Source organism: Tachypleus tridentatus, chromosome 13 (assembly GCF_004210375.1).
Source record: "Tachypleus tridentatus isolate NWPU-2018 chromosome 13, ASM421037v1, whole genome shotgun sequence".
NCBI lineage: Eukaryota > Metazoa > Arthropoda > Merostomata > Xiphosura > Limulidae > Tachypleus > Tachypleus tridentatus.
Window position 1 is genome coordinate 172,762,717 of NC_134837.1, and position 13,112 is coordinate 172,775,828.

Sequence of the window (13,112 nt, forward strand, 5' to 3'; positions counted from 1 at the left end):
AATTTAGCATACGCTATATGTGCTACAGAAAACATCGATAAAGAATTTACATTAAAGTTAACCAATTCCCTACTAAAGTAGTTATAGAAACTGTTAACTAAACCTAGTTTAGTTTTTACCTCTGGAGCGAAAATTAAACACGTTATGAAAATTGTATAACGAACCACCCTTACCAGGAAACATTTATAAAATATAGTGTCATAATTGTCCAGAGTTTTACATAGGTGAAACAGGATGTAACTTAAAGATTAGGTTAAAAGAACATCAAAATTCTCTTCTAAGTCCATGAGCATATGAGTAAAAACAAATAGTTTTTCTTAACAGAATTTTACAGCACTGAAATATTGAGTGGCGCTAACAGAAGAAAAAACAAAGATTTATTGATAAGATCAAACAACCCTACAATTAACAAATTCCCAGACACATCTCTATATATGATATCTTTTATCATAATTTCCTCACACATTCCCAAGCTTATGCAAATATTTTGTATAAAATAATCAATAGTTTTTTTATTCATATTTGGATAGTTTTTATTTAACCATATATAAATAATCTGTAAAATTCACGCGGATTGATATTTATATGAATAAGTAACTACAATCAAATATAGAATTTAAATGCATTGTTAGATTTTTGAATGCTAATTTAAATACTAAACTGTTCTTTACTGTAAAAACTTGTGTACTTTAAGATGATCTCATCAGCGATCGAAATGTTGTACCTTTTGTAAAAACTAATTTTACTTACCTTAAAATTTGTAAATTGAAATAAAATATACTATGACAGAGGATTTGCAAATATTTCTGCAAGTTTCGTAGCTTCCGCTCGAGCGTGACTACATGGTTAACGTATACACCTCATGTAGTCGCAATTATTAAAGCGCATGCAAAACCTATGAGCAGTCGTATTGGATGTAAACATTATTCATGAAAATGTGGTCCACGCTATACACTCACCTGGTTCTCTGTTCATTTTTCAAGAAATGTACTGGCAAATTAGACAATATTTGCAAGTCACGATATGAAGAAAAGTCGTTCTTAACACGACAGATCCTTGGTCCATCCCGTCAGCAATGACAATCGCACTAGCGTCAGTATTCGATATTGCAAATGGATGACCCGAAATAGGTTTATAAACTAACGCCAATGTTCCACAGGTTGAGAATATAGATACAAGTTCTTTAGCCCTAACAACATCTTTTTACATGGAAAACAGTTCAAGGCCTATAAAAGCTTTGATACAAGTATTTTGTGGCCAACTGGGTGCACTGGGGAAAGTTTACTCGAGGATAAATCGAAGTTGTATTTTGTGACTAGGCCTATTTTTTGTGTTCTAACAGTGGTAAATTTACAATATAGATATTAGTCGTATTGTATTGCACTTTTAAGTTCTCATGTCTTCTAAGAGCACTTTCTACAGTACAGATTTCAACATGTTTTACACAAACAAGCCCTGGATTTTAAGACCACCTGTCTTGACAAATTACATTTTTGATAAAACTTTATTATTACTCTACCAGATTTAGTGTTATACATATGTTTTAATACATAAGTGTGTTTCAGTTTGATGCTTACGATATAATTGTTGGAAGTGTATTGCGCAAGTCCCGCCTGTTTTTCAATTTTGTAGATTTTCGAGAGCAAAAATCAACAATATGTGGTTTACGAAAACACCAGCTTGTCTTCGACCATTGCTGAACGTTCGAGAATTTCGCATGAGTTTATAAAAGCAAGCCATCACAAGACGCCAAGAGAATATTATTGGTCAACTATAGTCAGTAAACTATAATCCTCGAAAGCTGTAATTGGGATCAACGCTTATTAATCGGAAAATTACATAATTTTACCAGGAACGCTTATAAATTTCGAACATTACAAACAGTTCAAATTCAAGGAATAAACTTCGGACGTTAGATATCTATATTCCCCTGTGAAAAGTAAGCTTGTAAACCTCTTGTATATAAATGATTATTTTTATTAACCATTTGTAATAACAATTATTATAAATTATATTTGTTTTATGTTGAAATATATTTATGTCAAGATAGTAGATTGTACTAGCAACTACATTGTGATTACTAGAATGTCTCTCTGGTACATCTAAAATGGCTGTGTTTACGTTTCGACTTTGTGCGTGACGTCACACTCATAGAAGATCAAGGGAGTGTCACACTCAGGAGACGTTCTCTACTAAACAAGGTTCGCACTTACAACGCTTGTCCTTGGGTACATTGGGTGGTGATAACTAGCTGCCTTCCCTCTAGTCTGACACTGTTAAATTAGAGACAAATATGCAGGAACGTAGATCCCGGGGTGGTGGTGGAGGGTATACATCCCCCTTCATTTTAGGTGGGGGGTATGGTGCACACAATCATCCCCCTACAGTTTGGTCTGTTGGATTGTTTTATTGCATCACAGGCCTACAAATTGTGTGTTTGTTCGTGTGATTCTCGTGTTCTTACCAATCGAATTACATAATTAGGCCTAGATGTAGGCTTTTTCAGTAGTCGAAATGTACATCTTTAATATAGGCGTTCTTTTAAGCTTTTTGATCTAAGCGATAGTTCGTAAGTATCAGTCAGTAGGCCTAAGTATACATGCAAGTATCGTGGCAACAAGATTACTCTGTGACTGCATGTTTACAGCTTTCAGGTTCACGTAATCAGAGATTACCAATTTGCAAATTGAACAGTCCACATAAGTGGTTGCAAAAATCACCCCCTCCCCATCGGGTGTAAAAAATCTACGCCCCTGCAAATATGTATGTAAAAACGACTAGTGTGGATAGAGAAACTCTATGTAGTGGAGCGAACAACGTTTCGACCTTCTTTGGTCATCGTCAGGTTCACAAAGAAAGAGAGGGTTACTGACTGATAGCATATATATTTTTCTCTACAAGTGGGTTTTCTCGTCATCACGTATTAAATTAAGCAGATAGCCCTCGTGTAGCTTTGTGCGAAATTCAAACCAATCATATTCAGGTAAGAGTGACCGATCTATGTGGTCTGCTGTCGTTTTCTTTCAAGTACACAGCTCGATATTAGGGATAGTAATGTTTCAACCATATGGATCTCTGGTCTAGTCGTTTAGTATGTTTTTCCGGTGAACAAACAAATAAAGAAAACCAACTACAGTTATGTACAAAAGAACTGCAAGGTTGAACTGTTTGGCTAGACATGCATATTTTATAGCATACAGTTACTCTACAGGCCAAATATGTATGACGCCTCGGAACAAAGTTGTGTACGAATATGTTAGATAGCAGCAGGTTTAACAAACAAACAAACAAAAATCGTTTGATCGCTTTTCTGTTCTTCGATAATGTATGCCTTCTAATTAAAAAAATGTTTTGGGTGTTTCTATTCTGTTTACCCCCCAGTGGCACAGTGGTATATCTGTGAACTTCCGGTGCTAAAATCCGGGTTTCAATACCCATGGTGAACAGCATACAGTGTTGCATATTACTATTTATTTGTACGTGTTTCCGATTTACTATATTACGTATGTTAAAGTATTACTATTTCAAATAATCGGAAATTTGAATTTGGATTTAAAAGTTAAATAAATTTTAATATCAAATTTATGATATTTGCCAATAATATCGGTACAAACAATTTTATTAACACAAATATATTTTAATATACAAACAAACAAAGAAACAATGCAATTTATAATAACGGTTATAACTAATAGTTATTGTAAATTATGGTTTATATACAAGAGTTTTACAAACTTACAGACAATACTGAGTCTTATATCCGGATTATAATTGACCATTTTCATCGACAATCCAGGTTCACAACGAGAAAATTAATTCAGAGTCGATAGTGTCACTTTTCGCTTAGGATACCTAGCTTTATTGGTCTCACCACCCTTAAAAGCTGACTTTTACCGGCGAAGATATTAAATGCCATCGTAGAAATAATAACGTCCGAAGTTAATTCACTGAACTTTAACGATTTGTAATGTTCGAAATCTACAAACGTTCCAGGTCCAGTTCTGCAGTTTTCCTATTAATAGGCGTTAATCATAATTATAACTTCCTGTAGCTGCCCAATAATAATACCTCTTGTAAAAATTTCAACAATGTTCTAATTGTGAAACAAATGTTGTTGATTCTCACTCTCAATAATCTTCTACAAATTTCGAGAACAGGCGGAACTTGCGCAATACACAATCAAGAATATACATTACATGCAAAAATGAAAAAGAAAACTATTCTGAAACAAGCGAAAGTGTTAAAATAAACGTACAAAGGTAAATCCGTAACAACAGAAAACCCATTGTGTAGTTCCGTGTTTAACTTCAAAACAACAACAATCATTGTGTTTAACATTGCAATTTCATGTACATTATACTAACTTCTTGATGCATGCTTTGTTTTGCGATCGGCAGTTACCGTTATTAATTTGTGTGTGTGTGTGTGACAATTAAATATACTTCTGATTGCAGAATGTCATAAGGTATTGCATTCTGAAATCATAAATAAATGTAGGAAACGTGAAAGGAATTTATTTTACAGCTTTTGCCTGAGTAAAGTGAAAAGTTAGATCTCTATTAATAAACAAATGTTTAGGATATTATATTGGCGATTTGACTAAAACTATAGAATTCATAGCTGTTATAATATGGCCTGGCATGGCCAAGCGCGTAAGGCGTGCGACTCGTAATCCGAGGGTTGCGGGTTCGCGCCCGCGTCGCGCTAAACATGCTCGCCCTCCCAGTCGTGGGGGCGTTATAATGTGACAGTCAATCCCACTATTCGTTGGTAAAAGAGTAGCCCAAGAGTTGGCGGTGGGTGGTGATGACTAGCTGCCTTCCCTCTAGTCTTACACTGCTAAATTAGGGACGGCTAGCACAGATAGCCCTCGAGTAGCTTTGTGCGAAATTCCAAAACAAAAAAAAAGCTGTTATAATAACACTTCTTTTTTTCTGTACATGTTTAAACTGTCTAATGTTGACATGATTTGCGTTTACACACTCACCTTTAATATTTTTGACATGATAACTATACAAAAACGAATAATAATTTGCATTTGTACTTGCGATTTTGTAATTGTGACATGTATAGCATAAACAACCAAACAAATACATCAAAAGCATTATTATATGATAGTCATTCAAAAGTGGCACCTGTACTTACAGAGCTTTAAACGTATCTATTGTCTTCTGGAGTAATCTTTCTTATTTAATTATGCCTATATATGTGCACGTGGCTTGCACAAAATGGAAACCACATGCACAAATAACACACTTGATCAAAATAAAATTACTTAGAGGACAACACATGGATACAGGAGGTCCAAATATTAAAAAACAAAACATTAACTTCATAAGAAATATAATTAAAGAATTAAAACAAGATAGCTGGAATAATTACTGTTACAATCTGAATGAATATACTGACTCTAAACAATTTAGACACATTTAAAGACATTCACAATAAAAAAACACAAAAATATCCGACATTACACTAAAATAATAAAATACCCTATACAAATAACACACATCAAGAACCAGACAAGAATAACCATTTCTACAATAAAGTAAATGAGTGTGTACACTGATATCAAGACTTATATATATACTAACATTTCAGGCCACTACAACAATCCACCAAAATAATAATCATGATCCAGCACACACACACAAAACAACATAACATAAACACGATAACTAAACCCGAGGTTGTACCACCCAAAAAAATATACGAAAAACCGTTATAACTTTAATCAAAGGAAAGGCACTGACACTGTATGGCATAATGGTTTAAGATTCAAATTAAAAGAAATAGAACTACCTACAGATGTTCTTTGCTGGTTATCCAACTGTCTTGACGACAGAAAATGCCGAGAGTACCTACTCGGAGTACGTTACTCCAAATACGGGTGTTTTACAGGGATAGGTAGTGAGTCCTATCCTCTACAATCTACATCATGTATATAAGCGAAATGCCATTAAATGATATTAACTGTACTTCAACTTCACAGTCGAAACAGCTCAATAGCATCAAACAATTTACAAGTTTTAAGTCAAATAATTGAGTACTGTGAGAAATAAAGAATGAAAATTAATATATCGAAAACAAAATTAATATTATTTGTATCATCAATTAAATTACATAGAAACCCTCCTAAATTACATCTGAGTGAAGTTCTAAAAACCAGCTCGTAGGCAAAATATTTAGGCTTAACATATGATTCAAAATTAACTTGGAAAAATATACAGCCGAAATTATGAAAAAAAAAAGTGTAGTAACGAAAAAACTGTCTTAAAATTTAAAAAATAAAAACACAAAAGGATCCACAGGAAACATTATTAAAATTTATGAACAATATATTAGACCAGTAATAGAATATGGATGCCCAGCATGATTGAATGTAGCCAAACAAAATTCATTATTCACCACAGCTTTAAGACTACCAAAACCCACAAACTGAATATTCTTATGTAATTATGCAAACCTATTTCCACTAAAAGACAGGTTGGTTGATTGCTCGTTCTGCTGCTTTAATGAAAAAAAAAAATATGTGTGTGTGTGTTTTCTTACAGCAAAACCACATTGGGCTATCTACTGAGTCCACCGACGGGAATCGAGCCCCTGATTTTAGCGTTGAAATTCGTAGACTTACCGCTGTAATAGCGGGGGACACAAAAAATATATACAAAAATGATTTCTTAATAGAATTAGATCATTATATCGTACATGATATTGATAGGGCTAAGTACCTCTCACTATCAAATTTCTATATTAGAAATAAGACCATCTGCACTAGACACTAAAATTGTTTTACCAACAGTTAGATTTCAACGTGGTTTAAAAAAAGATATGTTATGTGTAAATATGCGCTGGTGAATATTTCTTGTGAACAAGTGTAATTTAATTTCGGAACTGTTTGTGATTTCAATGAAGCGAAATACTACGGCGTGAACCGTTTACAAATGTTTGTGACCAAATAAAGCGAAGAATTCAAAATTACATTAAATACTACTAGGACTGTCTGAAAAAGCGAAGAGGTTGTTTCGTGTTAGAATAATAACAGTAACATTTTACAGTTCTTAAATAGCTAATTCAAGATGAAGGATTTGTTTCATTATAATTAAAAATAATAGGCTGTTTGTGCTATGCCTACCACGGGTATCGAAACTCGGATTCTAGTGTTGTAAGTCCGCAGACATACCGCTATGCCACTGGTAGGGGGTAAGCCGAAAATGTACTTGACCTTCCCATGACCTCAACAACCTCAAATCCCGATGTGAGCTATAAACGTGAAATATTTACAAGTACATGAAATGACAGTTTCATTAAATACACAACAGTGGTGTGTTTTTGAAATAGGGTTTATAACAGAAAATTGTTTATTTCAAAATACGTATTTATTTCCGAAAAAGAAAACTTATGTTACTTCTACTTGTCATAAAATTTTAATAGCATTCAAAACTAAGAAATACTGTATTGAGAACAAATGATGCAAGTGCTCAGTATATCACGAGTTAGAAATGTCTGACGCTACGTCTCTCGTTCACGTGCTGAGCGATTGTTAGAATTTAAACACGATTTTACTTTGTTGCCCTCTATACACAAAATAACGTATATCTCCCTCGGCACACCTTTTATTCTGTAGCGAAACATATATATGCAGCGTTGCAAACATGTAACCGCTCTAGTCCAGAACGTGGTTGGTTACACCCGCTTTGAACCGGATTCTTCCTTAGTGGAGATAAATACCCAGCCTGCGTCGTCTCAGCAACATTGCGGTATTTGCCATAGTGGAAAACGTTGAGTGTGTGTGTGGAAAGTTTAACTAAATCGTTTTGTTTTCAGCTTCTAAAATGTCTGGAAAAGAGGGAGTTGGTTAGTTGTTTATATTTTAAGATTTTTGTTACAGATTTTGTTGTTGTTGTCAGCTATATCTGTCGGAAAGTTGTGTTTATAATAATTACCAATCTCAAATTAATAAAATAGTACGTTTTAATCTTTATAAGTTAGGATGTAAGACGTATATATTTAATTAGGTGTACTCATCATTTTATCTCTTCGTTTTGATCTAAGTGATAGCTTGGGTTCAACGGAAGTTAGTATTAATGTTTTAAATAAATAGAAGAAATTTTGGTAAAATATACTTTATGTTTTCAGGCAAAAAGGGAACTACCAAACAAACGAAAGAAGAAGGGGTAAGTATCTTGGAAATTGTTGTTTCTTATTTTATTGTATTAAATTTAAGACACCCAGAAAAAAAAAAAATCTGAAATATAACGTTTAGTAGGTGTGTACTTTATAATTATTATCGCTATATTCTTATCATTATTACTGGCTTGGTGGTTAAGGTGCTCCACTTGCGATTTGTGGATCGCGAGTTGGAATTCCTCTCACCCCAACATACTCGCTGTTTCAGCCATTGGGGTGTTATAATGTAAGGTCAATCACACTGTTCGTTGGTAAAAAGTAGCCCAAGAGTTGGCGGTGGGTGGTGATGACTAGCTGCCTTCCCTCTTGTCTTACACTGCCAAATTAGCGACGTCTAGCGCAGATAGCCCTCGTGTAGCTTTGCGCGAAATTCAAAAAACAAATTTTCAGTTGTAGGGGCGTTATATGCTACTGGGATGGTCAGTCCGACTGTTCAATAATAAGAGTCCAAGAGTTGGCGGTGAGTAGTATAGACTAGTTGCCTCCCTTGTAGTCTGTTACTGCTAACTGGTGAATATACTGGATTTAAGTAGTTAATTGTGGCTCTGACATTTTTCCTCTCTTTGTAGGGGAGCCCCTAAAACACCCGAAAAGAAGGAAGGCGAAGCCCCCAAAAAAGGAAAAGGTAATTATGGAAATGTTGTTCTTAATAAGTTAGTGAAAAATCTAATGTCTAATTACATGTGTGACTCAATGTTTAAAAAAAATAATTGCATTGTTTTTCTTTGTTTTTTGTAGGAAGGGGTAAGAAGGCAAAATGAGGACTTCTGCGTTGGTATAGCTTGTTTTATCTGAAGGTAAACTAACGTTAATTTAGTTCATTGTACTTTAAATCGCAATAATTTGTAAGGAATTTTAAAAGTACAGCTATTACACACTTATTTAATGACGTAATTAGCAATGATTTATAATAAATACAAATATGTTGTGCGTAAAACTTGTATAGCACATAGTAGATTACAACTGAATATTCTGATTTTTATTTTGTAGATGAACCTGCCTGCCTACATCGAAGTTGGCTTAATGTACCAGTCATGTTTTCCGTAACTTGTATAATGTTTTATTTTCATTTTTTATAACACTTCAGTTCATGTTTCATATCCATTTTGTGATAATAAAATATAGTGATTTTTTATTACTGTCTCCGTCTTATTTAAAACAGGCATTAACTTGAAATGGCTTTCAAAATGCTTCCATAAGAACATAGGAAGTGAGGAAATACAATTTCTTATTTCGTCCGCATGACGCATCGAGTGACAATAAAAAAAAAAAATCACGATAACCCACAAAATTATAAAAAAAACAAAGTATCAAGAAATAGCACAATTTGTCAAATAACATTCGTGGCCTTGTTGCCTTCATTCCTCATTTTCGTCCACTAGACGAAGTATGGAAAGCTAACAAGGACGAATGCTGTGCTTTGAGCAATACTGTAAAAACGTTTTTATTTCGGAATGAGCAACCTCCAACTCTGCGAAATGTTTATCTTATGTACATGTAGGTTTGCAGTTGGGGCTACGATTTTCTCGTTTTACCTCCATTTTCTGTCACGGAAAACTTTATTTTCCTCCTTTGGGATGTACAGGAAAAAAATTGTGCAGCTGAATTTGCTGCGCGTAATGAAGCAAAACGAAGGTAAAAAGGTCACACGCAGATTGTAGGTTAACGAAATTATGAAGTGATGAATAGCGTCAGAAACTGTTTTGTATTATCAGTTTTTCAATTATTTAACCGAGTATTCAAGCGAGAAAGTGTCATTTGTGGCCAGAAATTGAGAAAATGTTCTCTAAGCGGTGCTATTTGTTTATAAACACGCAGGGTGCAGATATGACGTCATGAATATATCACACGCGGATCTAATTGTTTTTCACAAACTACAAAGTTATGAAACGATGAATAGCGTTACTATTACGTTGCTCACCAATAGCTACGTAAACGTCTTTGGACAAGAAGAAAAAATTCAACCGAAATTACTGTACAAGGCTGCAAAATGCTCATAACCATCGTGTAGTGTCATCCTTACCAACTGCTGGCACCTCAAGTGAGCAGTTAATCGGCTAGTCGTCTTGATATAACCTATTTAGTTAAAATATCGGCTCACATCGAATTGAGCAATTGTTCGTTTTTGAGTTTCTTAGCAACTTTTGTTTCTACAGAGACGGAACTAGTCACAAACCATACATATGAAGACGTTTATTTTCTGTAAAGTAAAATCACCTAAAGCTTCCAAATCATTGGCGTAGCTTCACTGTATAAAGATAAAAAAGTGACTTTGTATAAATTTGAAAGAATGGGTTGTGATGAAAGAAAACTAAACTAAACTAGTAAAATTCCCAAAGCTCCCTCTTAACAAAAAAAAAAAAAAAAAAACGGAAATCCATAACATTTAGTTGTGTTTTATATACCTCAAAATTGGAAACTGTATAATGCAATGAGGATTTTTCAACTACGACTGCCACTGTTTTAATGTCATTTTTTTTTTGTCAGGTTTTTGTTCTGTGAAATATGCGCAGGAATATTCACTGATTTAGTCTAATTTTTAAAGACAAATCTTTCTAATGTTCTTTGATTTGTTAGTATCTTTTTAAAATATTTTGTTTTTAATTTCGCGCAAAGCTACAAGAGTGCTATCTGCGCTAGCTATCCCTAATTTAGCAGTGTAAGACTAGGGGGAAGGCAGCTAGTCATCGCCACCCACCGCCAACTCTTGGGCTACTCCTTTACCAAGAATAGTGGGATTGATCCTCATATTATAACGCTCTCACGGCTGAAAGGGGGAGCATGTTTGGTGTGACAGCGATTCGAACCCGCGACTCTCAGATTACGAGTCGAGTGCCTTAACCACCTGCCGGGCCGATATTTTGTAAATGCTGATTATATTTCACTGTTTCGTACAAACAAAACTGAATATTTTATGCTCTTATTTAATAACTTATAAATGATAAAACGCCAGTATAAACCCAGATGTGGTGTAGAGACTTAATTCTGGTTTAAGCATCAATAAGAGGTATTTAAATGCAAATAGAATTGGTCACGATCTAAGTTTAATACTAATTTACATAGTGTGTGAGTGGCATTTGTCATAAATGCTGGAGTTTTCGTTTTAAGATGGCATCAAGCCAATCTAGATGCCAAGTTTGCTATAACTGCGTCTTTCTAATCTTCTGTGAACAAATGAAAATAATACCGGATGTTTCAAATTTTCCAAGAACGTTTGGAGACTTTGAAACTTAATACGCCCCTGGAAAAGCTGTTTTTGTGTTATAAAAATGAGTTATACAGTAAAGTGTTACAGATATCTGATTAAAACATTTTTATGTATTCAAAAAGGAGCAAAGTTTAAATAAAGTGACGGGCCAAAAAATTGGGGGGAGGGTCAAGAAAAAGGCTAAACTATATAGAAATGTAATTCCTCTGAATATTTAATATAAAAGCGGTTGAGTTAAGAACAAAAGACCCACTTTTATTATAATTAGAAAAATAAATATTTCTTTTTTATTTTCGATGTTTTGCTAAGAGCTGTTGCAGGGTAGACTATAAAACCATTCATTGACTCAACAGAGACGTTCAGGATTGACAAAATCACTAATAATTTAAGATATGAATGTTTTAAATTAACATTTAGGTCAATTGATTTGGCACAGCGGTATGTTTGCAGACCTGCACTGCTAGAAACTGGGTTTTGATGCCCATGATGGGCAGAGGAAAGATAGCCTTTTATGTAGCTCTCTGCTTAATTACAATCAATCAAAAACTATTTATTTGCTTAAAGTTAAGCACAAAAAATTACACAATGGGCTATCTGTGTTCTGCCCATCACCGGTATCGCAATTCGGTTTCTATCGTTGTAAGTCCACAGATATTTAGGTCTATACCAGTTGTTCTCCCACTTCATGTAGAAATTACATTTAGGTAATTTTTGTTTATTATTTCATTATCGATTTAAATGAGCCAGAAAAAATCTGATTTGTCTCTATACCATAGTATTCCTTTGCTCAAAATTATCTGACAGATACGTATTTCGTTTTTAATATGATGTGTTACATCACAGGTGTCGTATAGTGAGAAAATAAAACGAACCACTCGTAGACTTAAGTTGGTTTAATTGATAGATAATATTTTCATAGACTGTTTCTTTGACAGATATTCGAGCTGCATTGAATAAGTCAGTTTAAACATCAGATAATTATCAGTATAATTGATTACTTATCATCACGTGTACTCCGTCAGGCCGGCAGTAAGTTAATAGACTTAGTAAGGTAACATGCACAACATCATGTAAGTTAATTAAATTCACAAAAATACACCACACCTTTTAAACCAAATATTAGTAGAAAGACTAAAAAGCTAGTTTCGACACTTTCAGTTGTCATCTTCTCTCGTACACTAAACTGTCTAAACTAGTTTCCTAGTATTCGACTAATATTTTGTTTCGAAAATACTATCTTCTCGTTAATTTAACGGTCTTACAGTGCTAAAATCCGGAATTTAATTCTTCGCGGTGGAAATATTGGGGAGCTCCCTTTGTTTCGCTTTGTGGTGAAACAGTAAAGCAGAATTTATCACGACACTAACTACAGCGAGGTTAGGATTTGTACTGTGTTTCCTAAGACTATTTTAAGCGACTAAAGTTGTTTAATTTATCAACCACAACGTTAATTTTTGGGATTATTATTGCGTTGCATAGAAGTCTAAGTACAGCAATTTTAAAGCTGTGGTAGACGCATCACTGTTAAGAATGCAGCGATTTCATAATTAAGCTGGTAATTCCGTCATCAAGGCGACAATCTGAAAATATTTACTTGTTTAAATTTTTTCAGACTTATTATAAAGAAGGGCACATGACGTTAGCAATTAATATTTGATAAAAAAACAACAAAAATATCTAAATACTCCCAGCAGCTCAAAATTAATGATGAGGT

General features: G+C 34.1%; 1 long non-coding RNA gene across 1 annotated transcript; it reads left to right on the forward strand.

The window, feature by feature from the left end:
* Window positions 1–7,668: 7,668 nt before the first annotated feature.
* Window positions 7,669–9,325, forward strand: LOC143240827 (uncharacterized). The gene is made up of 5 exons (XR_013021989.1): window positions 7,669–7,857; window positions 8,140–8,181; window positions 8,765–8,815; window positions 8,929–8,987; window positions 9,181–9,325. It is a non-coding gene; the product is annotated as an uncharacterized LOC143240827 (long non-coding RNA).
* Window positions 9,326–13,112: the final 3,787 nt, after the last annotated feature.